This window comes from Rhinatrema bivittatum, chromosome 3 (genome assembly GCF_901001135.1).
Source record: "Rhinatrema bivittatum chromosome 3, aRhiBiv1.1, whole genome shotgun sequence".
Lineage (NCBI taxonomy): Eukaryota > Metazoa > Chordata > Amphibia > Gymnophiona > Rhinatrematidae > Rhinatrema > Rhinatrema bivittatum.
This window is the reverse complement of record NC_042617.1, coordinates 150,777,975-150,801,550: the sequence shown is the minus strand read 5'-3', so window position 1 is coordinate 150,801,550 and position 23,576 is coordinate 150,777,975.

Sequence of the window (23,576 nt, the reverse complement as noted above, 5' to 3'; positions counted from 1 at the left end):
AACCTGCAATGGAGCCTTGTTGTATGGATCTCACTGAGGCCATCAGCTAGATAGGTCAGCCTAGAAGAGATAAACCCATAGACAAGGAAGTCAGAAGGAGAAAAACTTGTGCTTAGCACAACAGATCCAGAAGGGTCTCTTGTGAGTGACAACCAGGAGAATAAAGAAAATGGGTACCCCCAAGGAGCCAAGAGGCTCAAAGAACAAGCAGGAATGGGACTCAGATTTGCAGGCATTTGCTAAGGGAAAGCAGTGGCAGTTCCCTACCGTGGATATAACCAGTTATCAGAGGGGCAACTACAGAAGTTAAAAAGGTTTCCCAAAGCAGAAGCCATGCACCTGGGAAAAGATGAGTTACCATTTGGAAAACAGACAGCTATAAAGAAAGCTGGATGGGAACTCTGAACTTTATGTGAAACAGTATTTGTTAGACAGGTTATTATTTTGATGAGCACTAGGGACAAAGCTGAATGCTTAGATAAAGTGACGTATGCCAGGTTACCTGATGGCACAGGTCATATGGTACAAAGACATTCCACGAACCCTTGACTGTTTTCCTAAAGAGAGTGGTGGAGGGGGAAACCTGGAAAAATTAAAAGAGAAGGCAGTCTGTCCTCTAGGTTCTGCTGCAAACATATAAAGATAAAAGTATTTTCTGGCTTAGGGGTTCTCACTGCGTCCCTGCCCACCATTGGGAGAAGATGTTCTGTCCCAGGTTAGGGTGAGAAAAGAAAAAGGAAATGTAATTCAGTTTTTTGTGAGGTAACTTGCATGCATGCAGACGCTCGACCTAACAAGATCAAGCTGAGGGGGAAGGTATGTTAAGGAGTGTATGCTAAACCCTCCTTAACAGAGCAGGAATGCATTGTCCACCTAAAAAGAGCTCAGGAAGAAAGTTGGCTTTCAAGGCAGTGCCCCTGAGAGCAAGGATAAGAATTTGAGCCCAGGTGGGAAGAGACAGTCCCCGTCTCCAGCACTCCAGGAAAAGACAGCTCCTATAACCTACTTGTTTGTTTGTAAGGAGAAAGCAGCTCCTTTAGCAAAGGCTGTCCTAACTAGGGATGTGAATCGTTTTTTGACGATGTAAAATATCGTCCGATATATTTTAAATCGTCAAAAACCGTTAGGGCCACGATACAATACCAATTCCCCCGATTTATCGTCAAAAAATTGTAAATCGGGGGAAGGGGGAGGGCAGGAAAACCGGCACATTAAAACCCCCTAAAACCCACCCCCGACCCTTTAAATTAAATCCCCCACCCTCCCGAACCCCCCCCCCCCCCAAATGCCTTAAATTACCCTGGGGTCCAGCGATGGTCCATAGCTAAATCGGGGGAAGGGGGAGGGCAGGAAAACCGGCACACTAAAACCCCCTAAAACCCACCCCCAACCCTTTAAATTAAATCCCCCACCCTCCTGAACCCCCCCAAATGCCTTAAATTACCCTGGGGTAGAGCAGCGGTCCGAAACAGCCTCCTGCTATTGAATCGCGTCGTCTTCAGCCGGCGCCATTTTGCAAAATGGCCGCCGCAAAATGGCGGCGGCCATAGACCAACACAATTCGACTGCTGGAGGTCGTTCCGGACCCCCGCTGGACTTTTGGCAAGTCTTGTGGGGGTCAGGAGGCCCCCCCAAGCTGGCAAAAAGTTCCTGGGGGTCCAGCGGGGGTCCGTGAGCGATTTCCTGCCGCAAATCGTTTTCCGTACGGATAATGGCTCCGGCCATATGCATATGGCCGGCGCCATTTTCCGTACGGAAAATGGCGCCGGCAGGAGATCGACTGCAGGAGGTCGTTCAGCGAGGGTTCCTGACCCCCGCTGAACGACCTCCTGCAGTCAATCTCCTGCAGGCACCATTTTCCGTACGGAAAACGATTTGCGGCAGGAAATCGCTCACGGACCCCCGCTGGACCCCCAAGAACTTTTGGCCAGCTTGGGGGGGCCTCCTGACCCCTACAAGACTTGCCAAAAGTCCAGCGGGGGTCCGGAACGACCTCCAGCAGTCGAATCGTGTTGGTCTATGGCCGCCGCCATTTTGCGGTGGCCATTTTGCAAAATGGCGCCGGCTGAAGACGACGCGATTCAATAGCAGGAGGCCGTTTCGGACCGCCGCTCTACCCCAGGGTAATTTAAGGTCCGTGAGCGATTTCCTGCCGCAAATCGTTTTCCGTACGGATAATGGCGCCGGCAGGAGATCGACTGCAGGAGGTCCTTCAGCAAGGGTTCCTGACCCCCGCTGAACGACCTCCTGCAGTCGATCTCCTGCTGGCACCATTTTCCGTACGGAAAACGATTTGCGGCAGGAAATCGCTCACGGACCCCCGCTGGACCCCCAGGAACTTTTGGCCAGCTTGGGGGGGCCTCCTGACCCCCACAAGACTTGCCAAAAGTCCAGCGGGGGTCCGGAACGACCTCCAGCAGTCGAATCGTGTTGGTCTATGGCCGCCGCCATTTTGCGGCGGCCATTTTGCAAAATGGCGCCGGCTGAAGACGACACGATTCAATAGCAGGCGGCCGTTTCGGACCGCCGCTCTACCCCAGGGTAATTTAAGGCATTGGGGGGGGGGGGGGGGAATTTAATTTAAAGGGTCGGGGGTGGGTTTTAGGGGGTTTTAGTGTGCCGGTTTTCCTGCCCTCCCCCTTCCCCCGATTTAGCTACGGACCGCCGCTGGACCCCAGGGTAATTTAAATCATTTGGGGGGGGTTCGGGAGGGTGGGGGATTTAATTTAAGGGGTCGGGGGTGGGTTTTAGGGGGTTTTAGTGTGCCAGCTCACGATTTTAACGATTTTCACGATACTTTACACACCCAAACGGCAACAATACGATTCCCTCCCCCTCCCAGCCGAAATCGATCGTTAAGACGATCGAGGACACGATTCACATCTCTAGTCCTAACCACGAATGCTGTAATTGAAGTTAGGCTGTGAAGGTAAGTAGACTGCAGATGTATTATTTGCTTTGCACTGTAAATAAAGGCACTTATATAAACCAAAGACCACTTGTGCTATCTTACAGGGGCATTGTTTAAGATGGGTATCTGAGGTTGCTTCTGAAACTTTATCTTGGCTAGAAAAAGCCTGAGAATTCTGTCAAATACTTTTTATTCTTTCTTACCTTCTGCCAGTTAATTCTCCAAATAAAGTTAAATATTTTGAAATATACTGAATCGTGGATCTTACTGAGAGTACTAGAAAGAATTTATCACCTGTGAACGAGGTAGAGAACCGGGGTTCTCAGAGGGAAGTCCCAGGTGGAGTGTCTCTCTATTCAAGTCAACGAGGAGGTAAAATAAACCTCCTGCCCTGGCCAATGTCTGCTCCACCATCTACAAGACCCAAGTTTGATTGACCCCGATAATCTGAGAGACTGGCACTCAATTGGGAAGATGGGCAGTGTAGATAGACCATATAATCTTTATCTGCTATGACATTTCTATGTTTCTATGTTTATGTAACCAGGCGGTTATACAATAAATGCACTTAAAATGTTTTACCTGCAACTTCAGAAAAATTTTGGATACATGTTAAAATGGATCTTAATGTTCTACACTAAAATATTTACTTAGGGGATGACATTGGCATCAAAATGAGGTGGGCCATATGAGCCAAGAACCACCATGATCCTGCAGAATCAATATGGGAAATCCATGACCAAGTCGGGCAGGCAGCACTTGTTTGGCAGCAGGAGGAGGAGAGCAGCCTTGTTTTGGCCATCTCCTCCACCTCTGCATCTCCGAGTCCAGCAGCTGCTTTGAACTACATGGGCTTTGTATGGCTCTATGGTTTAAATCAGCAGTGTGGCCAGACACTGAGGAGGAGGGGAAAGGCCTGAGGTACTACTGCTCTCTTCCTCCTGCCACTGATCAGCATAGTAAGGGGGAAAATGGGATGGTAGGGAAAGAAAGAAAAAAAGATATAGAGAGAGGGTGGGAGGAAAGCAGGAAGGTGAGGAGGGAAAAATAGAGGGATAGGTGACAATACAAGGAGGTGTGAGCGCAGTGGAGACAGAGAGACTAGTAGGAGGCAAGGGAACAGAGGGATAAGATGGTATAAGGCTGGATCTTGCTTGATTTGGCCCTCTTAACCAGAAAGGTGTTCTGCTGCCTCTGGGGCATGGTAAAACTTGCACTCAATAGGGTGGCTGCAGTACTAACATGGACATTTACACAAAAAAGTTTAATATCTAAAGTGTCTGCTTCTTGAAATCCTTGTGTTAATTGGTTCTTTCACTTTTAGCATGGGGGATTCCCCCTTCTCCTGAACCCGGTAAACAGAAAGTGTACCCCTGCTGAATATCCCCTAAGCACCATCTTCTCCTCTGCAGGCATTCTCCATCCATGGCTGAGATGCATCTCCCAGCAGGACATCCCCTCTTTAGCTATCCCCACAGCATATAACAGGAAACTTCACCCATGGGAAACATCCTTCTCCACATAACAGGAAACCTTCCTCTGGAGGGTCATACATCCCAGTGCATAGTAGGAAGAACCATTAATTTTCCAGAGAAAGGCTTTCCCCCCAAAAAAAATAGCTGAAAACTTCCATCAAGAGGCATTCACCCTTAAATCCCCATTCCTCCATCAACATAGCAGAATACTCCATCTACTTCTCCAGAAAGAGGTCTTTCCAGTCTATAGGACCAAGATCTTCATGAGAAACAGTGACTTCAGAGAAATCCTGTCCATACTGTAGTTAGCAGAAAATGTTGCCTCCAGGAGAACTTCCCCACTATCACCTGAAGCACCCTCCTCTCGGCAGAAACCAAGAACCCTACTGTGAAAACCAGTGGAAACCACCTGTTTAGGTGAATGCTCCAGAGCATAAAGGAAATGGCAAAAATGTCAGAGAAATAGGCATGGGAAAGGGGAAAATAGCATGCAGAGGAGCACAGGTGACCGTGATGTAGAGATTAATAAAGTTTGACTACAGGCACCATGGTTGATGGAACAAGCAAAGCACAGCATGAGGGTACAGGCACACATATGGAAAAAGAAAGACGATGATGCTGGGGAATTGTGGGTGGGGGATAGGAATGTACTCTGTAAAGGATTATATTTTCACAAAGAAAAGAAAAGAAACTTGTATATAAATGCCATTGTAACAAGCATTGTAACAAGCATCCTTCCCCATACTCTGTACTCTGCTCAAGGTTTACCAATTAAAATTGTTTTTCTTGCATTGTGTCCAGAGTATCAGTCTGTACATGGGGAAAACACTCAACTTGTTAACCCCAATGTGATTCACAGGCATGTACTTTACACTGACCCCCAGATTTGCAACATTAAACTAAAATGGTGGTCTTGACATTCCTTTTAAAGATCAGTTATGCCCATATGCAACAGATAATGAAGCAGTCTGCTATTCAGTTGGACATAGTGGGCCGGATTTTAAAAAGGTTACGTGCGCCGGGCCTATTTTAAAAAGGCTCGGTGACGCACGTAAAGCCCCGGGACACGTGTAAGTCCCGGGACTTTGAAAAAGGGGCGGTCTGTGGGCGTGGGCGGGGCAGGATCAGACTCCTGGCTCAGTGGCCATATTTGCCGCTGTGTCGTGGATTGCACTCCGGCTGTTGGCTGGCGCGCGCAACTTGTGCCTGCCCAGAGGCAGGCGCAAAAGGTAAAATAAAGGTCAAGGGGGGGTTAGAGTAGGGCTGGGGAGGAAAAGTTAGGGGAAGGGGTGTAAAGGTCAGACTAAGGGGAAGGGAACGGGGGAAGGCTGTGCGGCTCGGCCTGCGCGCATGTTATAAAATCAGGCGTACATATGCGCATGCCGGGTAGCGCACGCATATGTAGGCCGCTTGCTTCTTTTAAAATCTACCCCAGTGTTTTGTCATCACATTGTCAGATCTATCTGAGTCAAAAGAAACTAAAAATGGAGTGGACTTTCTATGGGCTTCAGTCTATTCTAGATAGAAGATGGCAGCTCTCTCATAAGCCAAAAAATGGAGAACGGCTTCACCCTTATAGTATGTGGCCTTTGGTAGGATGATTAACTGAATAAGTTGGAAATCCAACACTGTTTAATTTTATTGTATTTATTTATTTATTTATTTATTTATTTATTTAAACTATTAATAGTTTGAGTCTTAGACTATAAATAGAGTCTATAAATAGTTATAATGCAAATCAATATGAAACAAAATAATGATGAGGTAGTGTTAGAGGGATTCATTTCACTTTGTAGGGGACGCCATTTAAAACATGGCACTATGACAAGGTAGTAATAGGGAATGCTGAAGTTCTGGTTTGAGGAGGGTTTGGTGGGGGAGGTGGAAGTAATTACATTGTGCAGGGAATGTTCAGAACGTACTGAATTATAGCAAGATGAAGTTTAAAAATACTGAAGTCCCAGAGGGCAACAAAAGAGGGAACAGTGATACAGGGGTTTGAATAGCTATTCACATTGGGCCTGATTTTAAAAAGCATTTACTCGAGCAAAACTGGTTTTTGCTTGAGTAAATACACTTTACTCAAGTAAGTGGGTTTTTCAAAATTGCTACAATATATGCCATTGAATTGTCCATAGGATTTACTCAAGTAAGTGCACTTTACTCGAGTAAATAGCTTTTGAAAATTGCTACTATAGTATGTCACATTTACATGCGTAACTCCTTTGAAAATGACCCCCATTGCCAAAGGTGGTTAGAAAGAGCCATGTTTTTACCAGCTTTCTGAAGGCTAGCAAGTCTGGTGCGTGTCAGACATGAGGTGGAAGAGAGTTTCAAAACATTAAGATTGAGTCTGAGGAGGTCCTCTTTCTGATGCTCAGGAGATGTAGTTCCTTGATGCTTGGTAAAGTTAGCTGTGTTTGAGAGAGAGCTTAGAGCAAGGGTAAGGGGTGATATGGCTACTGTGGTAAACAGATGTGCTTCCCTTAAGGGCTTCATAGGTTAGGGTTGGGATTTTGAACTTCATACGGTAGATCATTGATAGCTAGTGGAAAGTTTCCAGGACTGATGTGATCTTACTGAATTCGACTTTATTCATCAATAATCAAGCATTCATCAATAATCAAGCATTCATGGGGCACATGGGGCACATTTAAAACTAATCGGAGAAAGTTCTTTTTTACTCAACGCACAATTAAACTCTGGAATTTGTTGCCAGAGAATGTGGTTCGTGCAGTTAGTATAGCTGTGTTTAAAAAAGGATTGGATAAGTTCTTGGAGGAGAAGTCCATTACCTGCTATTAAGTTCACTTAGAGAATAGCCACTGCCATTAGCAATGGTTACATGGAATAGACTTAGTTTTTGGGTACTTGCCAGGTTCTTATGGCCTGGATTGGCCACTGTTGGAAACAGGATGCTGGGCTTGATGGACCCTTGGTCTGACCCAGTATGGCATTTTCTTATGTTCTTATGTTCTTATTCAGCAATGAATTGCTGCTCCTTTCCTTTGGCAGGTCAGGTCACTTCACCCTCCATTGCCTCAGGACAGGTGAAGGCTTAGATTGTGAGCCCACAGGGAACAGGGAAATATCATAGAACCTGAATATAATCCACGTTGAAGTCCCTTTAAAGAGGAATAAAAATTATTTTTTTAAAAGGTTGTAGATTAGAATACATTGCAGTAATCCACAAAGGAGATTGCATATAGGCCTGGATCTCATAGCTGCTGGTGTAGGTGGAAAAAGATTGCTTTGGTCACAGCTAAGATGTGGGCTTCAGTGATGAGCATAGAGTCTAGGATGAAGCCCAGGGTCCTGAGCTGGTGGTTGTAGGGGAGAGGTGTGCCTTCCAGGATTACCTCTTCAGCTATGTGGCTGGTATCCTTCTTTCAACCCATAGTATTTCCGTCTTTTGTTTGTAATTGCAGTTTGTTTTCCCACAGCCAGGTAAAGTTGTTATTTAAACACTTATTCAGGCTGCTAATTTCTTTGTCAGGGTCTGGTCCAAGTGGGACCATAAGCGGTATGCCATCTGTATAAGAGTGGTAAATAGTCTGTTGGGAGTTTATGAGTTTGCTTAGTGTGGGCCATATAGATGTTGAATGGCGTGGATGATAGCAAAGAACCTTGCAGCACTCCACAGGGGTGGAGATGGGATATTGTGGACCCTAATCAAACAGTCTGGGAGCAATTTTGGAGGAAGGATGTAAACCACATTAGTGCTGTGCTTATCATTCCTAGCATTTTCAAATGTTGAATTAGGATATAAAACCTGCCATACTGAGTCAGACCAAAGGTTCATTAAGCTCAGTATCCTTTTCCCATAGTGGCAAATCCAGGTCACAAATACTTGGAAGGATCCCAAGTGTAGATAGATTTCAAGTTGCTGATCCTAAGAATAAGCAGTGGATTTCTGCAACTCTACCTTAATAATGGTTAATGGGCTTTTCCTCCAGGACCTTGTCCAAACTTTTTCTTAAACACAGCTACACTAATAGCATTCACCACATCCTCTGGCACTGAATTCCAGAGCTTGATTATGTGTTGAGAAAAAAATATCATGATCTACCATGTCGAAAGCCGATGAGAGATCCAGAAGTACCAGTGATGCTGTGTGTTCGTGGTGCAAAAAGAGATGCAGTTCATCCAACCTGCAAACTATGACAGTTTCATCGTTGCGGTGGGATCTGAAGTCAGATTGGTGCAGGTCTAAGGCATTTGTGCTCTTTAGAAAATAAGTTAGTTGTAGTAAGACTTTGCTTTTTTGATGAATTTGGTTAGAAATGTTGTTTGAAACTTGATGGTAGTTAATTAATTCATATGGATTGAGGTTTTCTTTCTTTAGGAGGGGGGTCTTATAGATTTTTTAAGCAATCAGGTCAGTGGCCTTCTGACAGATTATTGGTTTGAGGCGGTTGACTAGACCTGATTTGGCCTGTTTGAAAATCCAAGATTTGCAGAGGTGTTCCTGAAATGTTGTAGCTATGAGCTTGGTGAAGAGGGAATTTAAGTTCTCTTCTAGTAGAGGGTGAAAGGTGGAGAGATTGTATGTGTGAGACGGATTGGTGCTCTGGGGGAGGTTGCCTTCAGAGAGTGCTTCCAGATTTGATCTGATAAGAGCAATCTTATCCACAATGAGGCTGACTAGCTTGTTACAGTGAGTTTCAGATGTTAGTGTGGGAGGTAGGGAGGGAGAGGATTCTAGGTGCTTATTTACTGTCCAAAATAGTTCCCTGGCTAAGTTCTTTGCCTGGTTTGATGTATTGTTTTTGTGTATAATTAGTTTCATCTTTGAAAATTGTTAAAGGAAAATGTACCCTCAGAAATTTGTCCCTCCTTTCTCTGAGGATACATTTGTCCCTCCTTTCTCTGAGAATACTTTTTCCTTGAAAAATAACATGCATGGTTTGGGAAATGCAATACTATATGTGTTGTTGCCTCCCCAACCTAATTGTGCTTCAGATCCTACATACTTTTCCGACAGGTAAAAGTAAGTACGTTGTCGATCCCTGCAAAGCTTTTACTCACATATAGGGTGGGCAGTTTTTGGACAGCCTTTTTACCTGGGTACATAAGGCACTTACATGGGTAAATGACCATTGAAAATTGCCCTCCCAGTCTTTACAGAAAATTCTAGAAATTTTGTTACACTCTGTGCCATATGCATTCACATGACCCATCTGTGTGATGTAGTGAACCTGCTTATCTTCAGAAAAACAAAACTATAACATACAGTTAATTCTCTAGCACACAAGTTACTATATATATTTTACTAAAGCCCTCCTCACACTACACATACATCACCACCATTAATATTGAGGTCAATTTTTAAAAACCTGGAATATAGACATTTTTTCCAGCTAAAATGAGTCAAATATGTTATCCTGGATATTCAGTGGTATAAATTTCCTGCTCAATATCCTCAAATAAAGATAAATTTGAAAGCTAACCAACCATGTGCCTCATTTTTCCCATTAACACAAAATGGGAGAAAAGCCTTAGTAAATCAGGCCTTATGTTTAAATATCAGTGGTTAGATTTCAGTGATATCCAGGTATGCATACCCAGATAATTTTGACTTTAACTGGCTATATTCCCTCAGCCCCAATTATCACCTTTCATACTTCTCTCCATCAGCCCCATTTATTCCACCACCTTATCATCTGTACACCCCCTCAAAAAAAAAGTCCTCCCTGGCTTTGCATCATACATGCTTCCCCATCACCCCTTATGGCTCTTACACATCAACCCCTCATCATCTCCTCTCAAGCTCTACCTCCTCTCAATCAGTACTTTTGGCTCTTTCTTACCTCCAACCCCATCAAACCTCAGGCTCTCCTTCTCCCATCACTATCTCCAGCTTTCTGTCACTATCCTAGCTCTCCTTCCCACATCACAACCCATCCCTGGCCTTGGCCATAGGTGTCAAGATCTGAAGGGCATCTAGCATCCTCAGTGCAAAGGAAAGATGATGCCTGCTGCTGAAGTAAAGATGAATGTAGCCCCACCAGAATTGGCATTGTGGCTAATGGGGGCTCTACCACAATCAGCAACGTGACCTTAAGAGAGAAGTTGGAGCTGTGTGGCCTTGCCAGAATTGGCAGCAGAGCCAGTTGGTCATTAGAAAGAGGAAGAGCTGCATTGCCCTTCCAAAATCAGCAGTATAGCTGGTGAGACCTTAGGAGGATAAGGTGGAGCAGTGTGTGTGTGCCCTGCAGGAAGGAGCATAAGGCAAGAGCTGGGTTGGCCTCCCACAGTCCAAATAAGAAGTCATTCAGTTGGCTGCAGGGATGGAAAAAGGAAACTACTGCTCCTTTAAGAGGAGAAAAAGTAAGTGAGGGGGAGCATCTGTTATGACTGCCGAAATCCAGGAGTGGATCCTTGGGCCGACTGGCGTGGAAGACAGTCGGGAGGCAGAACACCCGTTGGACGAGCTGGAGCTTCACCTGGAAACCCGAGACCCCTCCAGAGGAGCTGTGGGAGCCCGGGTCGCTAGGACTTAGGAGTCTTCACCCTGGAAGCCCGAGGTCCCCCCAGGAGGAGCCCGTAGGGACCCGGACCGCTGGGACTTAGGCGAAGGGTGCAAAGAAACAGGAAACGAAGGTACGAACCGGAGTCAAGGCAGGCAGCAGGCAGGTAGAACGAAGACACAGACCGGAGTCAAGGCAGGCAGCAGGCAGGCAGAACGAAGTCACGGACCGGAGTCAAGGCAGGCAGCAGGCAGGCAAAACGGAGTCACGAACCGGAGTCTAGGCAGGCAGCTGGCAGGCAGAATGAAGTCACAAACCGGAGTCAAGGCAGGCAGAGATCAGAATACCGTAGAGCAGGAACCAGGAGTCAGGCAGGCAAACAGAATCCAGGAACAAGCAGGCAAGGATCAGGAACCAGACGAACAGGAACAGCAACTAGGGCTCAGCAGAGTGACCGCGTTGCAAAGGCAACATTGAAACCCCCGGCAGCTGTTTAAATGTCCCGCCGGCGTCTGACGTCACTCGGGGGCGTGTCAGCACATCCGGGTGCTGAACGCACAAAACCGCGACCCTCGCGCGCGCGCGCGTTCCCTGGCCGAGGGGAGGAGTTTCGGCGGCGTCTCCCTCGTGGAGACGCTGCTGCCACGCGGCTCGAGCGGCCTGGAACCCGGCACCAAGCAGCGAGTGAGCAGGAGGTAAGCGCCCGGTCACTAAGCTAGTGACCGGGATCGTAACAGTACCCCCTCCTTTACGCCCCCTCCTCAGAGGACCGGGCTTCCCAGGATTGTCCCGATGATACTGAGTCAGTAGAGATTTGTCCAATATGTGTCGTGCAGGCTCCCACGAATCCTCCTCTGGACCACACCCCTCCCAAGCCAGTAAATATTCCCATCGGCGGTTGTGGAAACGCACATCCTTGACCTCTTGTACTTGGTAGACAGGGTCCTCGGAAGACGAGGCTGTGAGTGCGTCAGGGAGGAGCCGATGAAAACGAGAGAATATTACCGGTTTCAGCAGTGACACATGGAACACATTGTGAATGCGTAAGGATGAGGGGAGACGGAGTCTATAGGACACTGACCCAATCCGTTCAGCCACTGAAAAAGGACCACAGAATCGAGGAGCCAATTTGCGGGAACGACCCGGAAAATGGAGGTTCTTGGTACTTAGCCACACCTTAGTTCCAGGCAGTAAGTTTGGTGCGGGACGACGAAGACGATCTGCATTCCTTTGTGCCTTCTGGGCAGCTGCAAAGAGGCGTTGTTGCAGGGACTTCCATAACCGTTGCAGCTGCATGGCTACCGTCTGGACCGATGGCGAAGGAACCTCCACAGGAACTGGAATAGGTGATCTGAGTTGATACCCGAAGACAGTTTGAAACGGGGACTGGCCCGTGACAGAATGCGTGTGATTGTTGTAGGCGAACTCGGCCCAGGGTAGAAGAGAAACCCAATTATCCTTCTTTTCAGAGATGAAACTGCGAAGGTACGTCTTGAGGGAGCGATTCATCCGCTCCGTCTGTCCATTGCTCTGGGGATGGAACGCGGTGGATAAATTTAATTGAACTCCAAACTTTTGGCAAAGAGCACGCCAGTATCGGGCTGTAAACTGGGGTCCCCGATCAGAGACTATGCTTTGTGGAAGTCCATGGGCGCGAAAGATGTGCTGCGTGAACAGCTGTGCCAACTCGGGTGCTGACGGGAGCTTGGGCAAAGGTACCAAGTGAACCATTTTAGAAAAGCGATCCACCGTGACCCAGATCACCGTGTTCCCCTCGGATGGCGGTAAGTCCACCACAAAATCTGTAGCGATATGAGTCCAGGGTTGGGTAGGAATCGGCAAAGGCTGCAAGAGACCCCACGGTTTTCCTACGCGAGGTTTCTGCCTGGCACAGACTGGGCAGGATGAGACATATTCCCGCACATCTTGTCGTACTTGAGGCCACCAATAGTAACGATTCAGTAAAGTTAGAGTTCTCTCTCGACCGGCGTGGCCCCCCGTGAGAGAATCATGAGCCCAAGTCAACACCTTCCTTCGGTCACGTCAAGAGACTACCACTTTGCCATGTGAAGATACCGTGGTACTTGCTAGGGCGATCCTTGCAGGATCGATGATATATTGCGGAGAGTCCTCCTGCTCTTCAAATATGGTGTTCCGGGACAAGGCATCGGCCCGTACATTCTTTGAAGCAGGCCGGTATTTGAGAAGGAAGTCAAAATGACTAAAGAACAGTGACAACCGAGCTTGTCTGGGGTTAAGGCATTGGGCCTGTGAGAGAAACTCCAAATTCTTATGGTCGGTGTACACGGTGACTTGATGCTGAGCTCCCTCAAGCCACTGCCTCCATTCTTCGAAAGCCAATTTGATGGCCAAAAGTTCTTTATCACCGATTCCATAATTGTTCTCCGCAGGAGTGAATTTCTTGGAGAAATAAGAACACGGCAGCAGCTTCCCAGTGGTAGAGTACTGTGAAAGTACGGCTCCCACTGCCACACTAGAAGCATCTACCTCCACAATAAAAGGCCGGGAAGGATCCAGGTGGTGCAAACAGGTCTTTAGTAGAAAAGCCTCTTTTAAGTCACGAAACGCTTTATGCGCCTCGGAGGACCAAAGGCGAGTATCCGCCCCTTTCTTAGTTAATGCTGTTAAGGGCGCCACCAGTCGCGAATAGTCAGGTATGAAATGCCTGTAAAAGTTTGCGAACCCCAGGAAGCATTGTAACGCCTTTAGTCCAACTGGCTGAGGCCACTTCTTGATAGCGGACACTTTCTCAGGGTCCATACTGAATCCGGTAGCTGAAATAATGTAACCCAGAAAGGGCAGGGAGTCCTGTTCAAATAAACATTTTTCGAGTTTCGCATACAGATGATGATCTCGAAGAATCTGAAGTACTTGGCGTACCTGGGAACGATGAGTCTCCAAGTCTCGGGAGTAGATAAGGACGTCGTCCAGATACACGATGACGCATGAGTTCAGTAGTTCCCGGAGAATCTCATTCATGAGATGCTGGAACATGACAGGGGCGTTACACAAGCCGAACGGCATAACTAGGTATTCATAATGACCATCCCGGGTATTGAACGCGGTCTTCCATTCGTCCCCGGGACGGATACGAACCAGGTTATAGGCCCCACGTAAGTCCAGCTTAGTAAATACACGAGCCCCTTGAAGTCTGTCCAGTAGTTCCGGAATCAAGGGTAGCGGATACCGGTTTTTCTTGGTAATGACATTTAGACCCCGATAATCAATGCAGGGCCTCAGCGAACCGTCCTTTTTCGCTACAAAAAAGAATCCTGCCCCAGCTGGTGACTTAGACTGGCGGATGAAGCCTTTGGCGAGGTTTTCCTTAATGTAATCGGACATAGCCTTAGTCTCTGGCTGGGATAAAGGATACACTCTGCCTCAGGGTGGCACTGTACCTGGAAGTAGGTCTATGGCACAGTCAAAGGGACGGTGTTGTGGTAGCAGTTCCGCCTTTTCCTTGGAAAAGACGTCGACGTAATCCCTGTAGGGACTTGGAAGTAAGGATCCCACATGTGCCAATGGAATGGGTGGAACCACCTCCGCCTTGATGCAAGAGTGGAAACAACGAGGGCTCCATTGTGTGATTTGTAACTCGTCCCACTGGATCATCGGAGAGTGTAGTTGCAACCAGGGTAACCCGAGAACCACCGGGTATACTGATCTCTCCAAGACCAAAAGGGAGATCGTCTCGTGGTGTAGCAACCCGTACCAGTGGAGCCGTGGACACAGAAATACTTCCGGGCAAAGGAGTTCCTTGGATGGAGGTAACCTGTAACGGTGGTTCACGAGGTTGAGTGGCCAAGTGGAGTTGCTGGACAAGTTCATGTGTAATAAAATTCCCTCCGGCCCCGGATTCAACGAGAGCCCGTGTCTCAAAAGATCCTCCCGGGAATTTCAGAGTAATAGGCACTGTACATTGAGGAGCAGCATTGAAACAGCCCAGGAGACACTCCTCCATTCCTCCTAGGCGTGTGCGTTTCCCGGCCGTTCCTTACATTGAGAAAGGAAGTGCCCCTTCCCGCCGCAGTACAAGCAGAGACCTAGATTGCGGCGGCGGCGTTTCTCTTCCTCAGACAAGGACGTTCTCCCCAATTGCATTGGCTCCTCGGTAGATGACTCGGATGAGGCCCCAGGGGTTCGGGAACTCGGCGTAAAAGGCTTAGAAAATACGGGAGCCAGAGACGCCATACGTCGTTGAGGATGGACCTCCTTTGCCCTCTGTTGAAGGCATCGGTCAATGCGCCCTGCTAATTCAATGAGGGAATTAAGGTCTTCAGGGATATCCCTGGCAGCCAATTCGTCCTTGATTCGGCCCGCAAGACCCTCCAAGAAAATACCACGCAGTGCGTCATCACGCCACCCCACCTCCAACGCCAAGGTGCGGAACTCCAGGGCGTAATCAGACAACGTGCGTGCTCCTTGTCGAAGTTGTAGTAACTCGGAAGTTGCTGAAGTTTGATGGGCGGGTTCATCGAAGGCTGCTTTAAAGTTGGCAACAAAGCTGTCGAGGTTAGTGAGAATGACGTCACTCTTCTCCCACATCGGAGAGGCCCAGTTGAGCGCCTTACCATCCAGCAGAGAAAAGATATACGCCACCTTGACCGAATCAGTAGGAAATTGACTGGGAAGCAAGGCAAACCGCACGAAGCACTGGTTTAGAAATCCGCGGCACGCCTTAGGATCCTCGGCGTATCTGGAGGGAGCAGGGAGTTGAGTAGGCGTCTGGAGCGTGACGACCGGGGCGGCCACCGGTACAGGAACTGGTGCAGGAGGTTCAGCATCCATACGAGTAGCCATACGCTCCACCGTGGCTACCAAGGAATCAAGAACCTGCTGCTGTTGAACCAATCGTTGGGCGAGCCCCGGAATGGCCTGGAGACCAGCGAGGTCTGCCGGATCCATGGCCTTTGCAAACTGTTATGACTGCCGAAATCCAGGAGTGGATCCTTGGGCCGACTGGCGTGGAAGACAGTCGGGAGGCAGAACACCCGTTGGACGAGCTGGAGCTTCACCTGGAAACCCGAGACCCCTCCAGAGGAGCTGTGGGAGCCCGGGTCGCTAGGACTTAGGAGTCTTCACCCTGGAAGCCCGAGGTCCCCCCAGGAGGAGCCCGTAGGGACCCGGACCGCTGGGACTTAGGCGAAGGGTGCAAAGAAACAGGAAACGAAGGTACGAACCGGAGTCAAGGCAGGCAGCAGGCAGGCAGAACGAAGACACGGACCGGAGTCAAGGCAGGCAGCAGGCAGGCAAAACGGAGTCACGAACCGGAGTCTAGGCAGGCAGCTGGCAGGCAGAATGAAGTCACAAACCGGAGTCAAGGCAGGCAGAGATCAGAATACCGTAGAGCAGGAACCAGGAGTCAGGCAGGCAAACAGAATCCAGGAACAAGCAGGCAAGGATCAGGAACCAGACGAACAGGAACAGCAACTAGGGCTCAGCAGAGTGACCGCGTTGCAAAGGCAACATTGAAACCCCCGGCAGCTGTTTAAATGTCCCGCCGGCGTCTGACGTCACTCGGGGGCGTGTCAGCACATCCGGGTGCTGAACGCACAAAACCGCGACCCTCGCGCGCGCGCGTTCCCTGGCCGAGGGGAGGAGTCTTCGGCGGCGTCTCCTTCGTGGAGACGCCGCTGCCACGCGGCTCGAGCGGCCTGGAACCCGGCACCAAGCAGCGAGTGAGCAGGAGGTAAGCGCCCGGTCACTAAGCTAGTGACCGGGATCGTAACAGCATCTGTATAAATACATGTGTATTTATACAGATGTCTACATGCCCCGAGTCTACATCCTGGTCTTTGGTTTGATTTTATAATTCCATTCTATCTCTGTCCGCCCTCCTACCAGCTCATTCAACATATCAGCACCAACAAATCAAAGCACAAACATCACTAAAGAACGGCTTTAACTTTCAAGCCCCATCTATCTACAAAAGAACTGGTAAACCAAACCACATACAGGTAGATAGTGGCACCAGAGACTCCAAGCCACTGATCTACATAACCCAAACCAACTTCACAAAGAAAGCTCGCAGAACTTCCAGATCTACCAGCAGACCCCTCAGAAGATTTGTAATATCTCATTATACGTCCACCCAATACCACCAGGTCTTCCTTAAGCTTCCACTTAACATTCACCCATCTTTCTCCGGACTGCACTCACCCAACATACCCCATCATACATACAGCACTCTTCTAACATTATCCACCCAGCACTCTTCAAACCACATTCGTCCAGCTCTCTTCAGACAGCATTCGCCTAGCACTCCTGTTAACCGTAACAATTCCCACAGTCTTCCACTTCAGCCACTTACATCCCAACATGCACCCCCTCACAATTCCCATCATCCACAATCCCAAATGGAGAACACCAAAGCCCCCTTCCCTCCCCCATCACAATCGTCAACAGAGGCTCAGGCCCATCTTACTGACACCACTCACTCAATTCCTTGGACTAACTCTCTTCTCACTCACATTGATTAATGCGCAATCGATCGCTAAGAAAAGTCATATATTCAACGACTACCTATCCGATACAAAACCTGACATCTGTGCTATCACAGAAACCTGGTTAAAACCCACCGACACTGCACTAATAAATCAGTTACCCATACAGGATTATGATGTTCTCTCTATTCCCAGACCTAAAAAAAGAGGAGGTGGACTTCTCCTCGCAGCCAAAAAAACGCTGGGTCTGACTTTGCAGACTTCCAATAACATATCAAAGATTGAATTTGCCCTATTCAACTCAAAACATCTGACTATCGGCCTAATCTATGCTCCCCCCGGAATACTGGAAGCTGACCCATCTTCCATCATAGAACTTACAGCAAAACACCTAAATTCCACGAAACCTACCATCCTCATGGGAGATTTTAATCTACATGTAGATATCCAACCTCATTCTACCAACTGTAAAACTTTTCTCTCCTCTCTCAACAATATGGGTTTCAGACAAATAGTGACTGAACCAACCCACAAAGCAGGCCATACGCTGGACCTTATCTTTATAAATGAAGGTATCACAACCCACACCACTCCAACTTGCACTCCAATACCTTGGTCAGACCATCGAATTATATCATCGGTTTTAAAAATAAAAGAACTTCCACCACAATCCACACAACCTATAACTATATCGCTTAGGAAACAGTGCTCAGGAGACCAACTCGGTGAACACCTAGCCAAGGAACTTGAGCACCTAGACCTATCCGACGTAAACTCAGCAACTTCATCATGGACCAACATCACTAAAAGGTTGCAGATCAAATTTGCCCCATGACAACTAAATCTATCAATCCAAACAAAGACAACAGGAGACCCTGGTTCACACCAGAGCTAAAAAATCATAAACACGAGTTGAGATGCAAGGAACAAAATTGGCGAAAAAACCCATCTACAACCACCCTCCTCATCTACAAATCATGCCTTAACTCATACAGAAACAACATCAACACAACAAAGAGAATATTCTTCTCCAAAAAATCCACCACCTCATCTTTGATTCAAGAGCTCTTTTCTCCTATGTATCAACCCTCACAAAACCCCCGGCACCGACCATTCCAGACGATCAAGCACTCACTAAAGCGAACGAACTAGCAGACTTTTTCGACAACAAAATCACTTCACTTCTAGCTCCCCTCAAGGGACCATCTACACATCCAAAACACGTAATCAACCTCACCCCCCAATCTTCGCAATCACCCGCTCAACAAACACCTCATTCAACCGCTCAACCACCACTCCCAACAGATCAACAACCATCGCACCCAAATGTCAAACAACCTAACACTTCACTAACACTACTCAACACTTTTGAGCTCACATCCACTCTAGAAATAGAGAATATTCTCAAGAAGATAAAACCATCCTCTCATCCATCAGACCATATTCCATACAACAAACTGTGTCTGATCTCCAACACCATAGCCAAACCTTTAGCAGACATTATTAACTGCTCCTTCTCTCAAGGACATGTCCCGAACCAACTCAAGTTAGCCATGCTCAAGCCGCTCCTCAAAAAACCTAACTTACCCACCTCAGACCCAGCAAACTTTAGACCCATAGCAAACCTCCCGTTGATTGCCAGAGTTATGGAGAAAGTTGTAAACAAACAACTTACAGAATATCTTGACGAAAACAACATCCTCACCTCAAACCAATTTGGCTTTCGTAAGTCTATGAATACCGAATCATTATTAACATCATTATCAGACACTATCATTTTCAACCTAGAAAAGGGCCAACCTTGCCTCCTCGCTCTCCTTGATCTTTCATCAGCGTTTGATACCGTTAACCACTCATGCCTCCTGCAACGCCTAATAGACATTGGCATTGCAGGAGTAGTTTTTAACTGGTTCAAATCATTTTTGGAGAACAGAACATACAAGGTCAAGATAAATAACAAAGAGTCCCACACCATCAAATCCAAAAGGGGGGTACCACAAGGATCATCCCTCTCCCCGACTCTTTTCAATATTTATCTACTCCCACTTTGTCAACTTCTCACTAACCTTAAGCTAAGACATTACCTATACGCGGATGATATTCAAATCCTCATCCCTATAGAAGATTCCATATACAAAGCCATATCATTCTGGAATAAATGTCTGTCAGCTATCAACAATCTACTCACCAGCCTCAACTTGGTTCTAAATAAAAACAAAACTGAAATCCTCATTATAACTCCGGAAAACTATACCCCTTCCTCACATTCTAACACTAATCAACATCCGGTCACCACAGGGCTCTCCACCACACAACAAGTTAGAGATCTGGGAGTCATCATAGACAACAGACTCAGTCTCAACAAATTCGTCAACAACACAACAAAAGAATGTTTCTTTAAACTTTAAAGAAACTCAAACCTCTCCTCCTATACAGAGACTTCTGCATGGTTTTACAAGCCATCATACTCCCAAAGCTGGATTATTGTAACTCTCTCCTCCTAGGCCTTCCAGCATGCACCATCAAACCACTTCAGATGGTCCTGAACGCCTCTGCAAGAATTCTATCAAATGCCAAAAAGAGAGATCATATCACCCCAATTCTCCACCATCTCCACTGGCTTCCAATTAAATACAGGATCCAGTTCAAGTCTTTAATGATGATACATAAGGCCTTACACAACATCGCACCTCTCAACCTAACATTCCAAATTCAATTACACACATCTGTGAAACCAACCAGAAGCGCCTATCAGAACAGACTAATCACACAACCTGCGAAATCCGTTCTGAGGAAACGTGCATTATCCACAGCGGGCCCTTCACTTTGGAACTCGCTCCCTCCAGACCTTCATTTAGAACCATGCCACTCTACATTTAAAGGGAAACTTAAGACTTGGCTTTTCAAACAAGCTTTCCCCTAGAGCCAAGAACACGAAGAAAAGTCTTTTCAAGCCCACAACGAGTTATTCAGATCTATTTTTTTCTTCCTTTGTTAATCAGAAATTTACACATGCTGACTTCAATGTAAAACTTATTACTTTGTTTTTGTTCAATGTAAAACTTCTTTTATTCTGTTCTATGTAAACCGCTATTTGTAGCGATAGTTACTGTTCTTTGTGAACCGGGGTGATATGTATATTATACAGGAACCTCCGGTATATAAATTAATTTAAATAAATAAATTTAAATAAATGTGTGTGTGTGTTTGCAAGAAAGAGCATGTGTGTGTGCATGTGTGAGAGAGAGAGAACAATAGAGAGCAAATGTGTATCTGCAAGAGTGTGTAAGAGAGAGAGCATGGGTGAATGTGTGTAAGAGAGAGAAAATGTGTATGTATGTATGGAAGAGAACATATGTGTGTGTATGTGTGTGTGAGAGAGAGAGAGATAGAGTGCATGTATGTGTGAGAAAGAGAGAACGAGCATGTGTGTACACAACAACACCCCTTTCTCTCTGCTTGATACTCAAAAGTTCCCAAGTATGGAGACAGGGAGATTTTTTAAAATCCTTAGTTTTAATTATTGGATGTTATATGATGTGTCTGTATTGAAATATTTTATTGGTGTTCAGAAAAAAATTATTTTATTTTTTAATTATTGGATGTTATTCTGTTCATTAGCTGTGTTTAATTATTCTTTCATTGATATGGTTTTACTACTACTGATAATATTTATATTTCTTGATTTTATTGTTTTATGAGGAATGGTAATGTTTCTGTTTTTCCATTGTTGTCTTGCATACAGAATTTGGCTTGTTGCAGTTTCCAGTTCAGTTTTTGTCTGCATGCTTTTATTTATACTTTATAGTCTCTATTCTTTATGTAAAGGTCTTACTGTGTTCTGCTTGAGTGACAGAGGTGAGATATTACACTATTGTGTGGTTTCTAGGGATGTGCAGAGGGATGCCATATGTTGCATCTGGGATTCATATTCGTCGGGGGGCAGATATGTTGCATTCGGCAAGGGGGCCCCCCAAACTGTTTATACATTGATTTCTATTTGTTTCCCCACTAAATTAAATTAACTACACCCCCATCCACCTGACCCCCCCAAGACTTACTAAAACTCCCTGGTGGTCCAGCGGGGGATCCAGGAGCCATCCCCTGCACTCACACCCTTGGCTGCTGGTTTCAAAATGGTGCCGATAGCCTTTGACCTACTATGTCACAGGGGCTACCAGTGCCATTGGTCAGCCCCTGTCACATGGCCACCGGCACCATCTTGTGCTCCTACCATGTGACAGGGGCTGACCAATGGCAACGGTATCCCCTGTGACATAGTAAGGGCAAAGGCTATCGGCGCCATTTTGATTACTGGCAGCCAACTGCCCGAGTGCAGGAGATTGCTCCCGGACCCCCACTGGACCACCAGGGACTTTTTGCAAGACTTGCCCTGTGACATAGTGAGGGCAAAGGCTATTGGCACCATTTTGAATACTGGCAAAGGCTATGGAGTGCAGGAGGTCACTCCTGGACCCCTGCTGGACTTTTGGCAAGGCTTGTGGGGCTCAGGAGGGTCCCCCAAGACTTGCCAAAAGTCCCTGGTGGTCCAGCAGGGGTCCGGGAGCGATCTCCTGCCCTCGGACCGTCGGCTGTCAGTAATCAAAATGGCGCCGATAGCCTTTGCCATTACTATGTCACAGGGGCTACTAGTGCCATTGGTCATAATATCTCCCCCCTCAATCTAACCTTCCAAATAAGGCCACACACCTCAAACAGACCCACTAGAAGAGCATACAGAGACATGCTATATACCCCATCTGCTAAAACCTCTTTAAGGAAGCGTGCCCTCTCCACAGCTGGGCCTCCACTCTGGAACTCGCTCCCACCAGACCTCCGCCAAGAACCCTGCCCTTTGGTCTTCAAAAAGAAACTGAAAACCTGGCTCTTCAGACAGGCCTTTTCGGACAGATAATTCCCTCGCCCATGCTCTCACTCCCCCTTTGAATCCTTCCAATGCTAAACGTCCCATTGCTCATTGTGGTTTTCTCCCTCAACTCTCTCTCTATTCCCCCCTCTACCGGCTCGATTCCCCGAGGCATAGGTCTCTTTTCCATTCTTCTTATTATTAAAGTTACTCATTTTAATATTATGTTATATCTACTACATTATATGATAGTGTACTCTCTTATGTTGCCAAAGTTTTCACATTTCTGTTTATTGTCCCCGCACGTTCATGGTTCCTATGTTTCACTGTATACGCCATTCGGCGACAGTTTCAGTCCCATGTAAACCGGTGCAATATGTATCCTATACAGGAGCATCGGTATAGAAAAGTTAAAAATAAATAAATAAATAAATAGATTGTTAACAAACTGATGAATGTGGTTCAGAGAAATGCAAAGGAAGAGCATGATTCCCCTTATAGTAATAGTTTGGAATAGGTTTTTGATACAAAGTGAAGGATTTGAGGCTGGGTCTAAGCATAAACTTTCATCCTTTAAATAAGAGCAGTAGAATAGTTTTTTTTTTTTTTGGGGGGGGGCTGGTATAGAATAATGTTTGTCAATATCTTTAGCTGCCATGCATAATATGAATATGTTGCAAATTGCAGGACTACAAATTATGTGTTGGAAAATGTCCCTCTTTCTTGTTGAAAGCTTTCCTGGATAATTGTGTAGATTTCATCCAGTGTATGGTTAATTGGTCCCTACAAGGTTTGGTACCAAAAACTTGGAAATACTCTATAATTATAACCATTTTTGAAACTGACCAATTCATATGGTTCTCTGTTCCAGCTGCTGTATAGAACAATTTGCTGAATTCCTTTCATAGCAAAATTGGCTAAAGGAAAGGTATGGTCTCTTCTTGTTTAGAGGATAATAATTGTCTGGATGTATATTAAGTGGGCTTTCTCATAGGACTCAGAACAGCACTTTCAATTTTACTGGTTATGTCAGTGGCACTCAACTTGGTCAATCATAACATTTTGTTAGAGCTTTGCCAGTGTTTGCAGATGGGAGGGCAAGTGTTATAAAATGGGGAAACTCCTTCCTGGAAGATCGGAGGATACCAGTAAGTGTGAAAGGTTTGATTTCAGAGTCAGTGGTACTGGACTGTGCGATCCCCTAGGGCTCATCGTTGTCATCACTTCTGTTCAATATATTCATGCAGCCCCTAGGTAGGTTGAGATGCAGCCTGAGGCAGCATGGTTATATATATGTAGCTGACATAAAGATCATCTGTCCTTTGGGCAGGGATTGTGCTGTGGTGCTGTCCTAGTTTAAGGATACGTTGTTTGCCATCTCAAATTGGC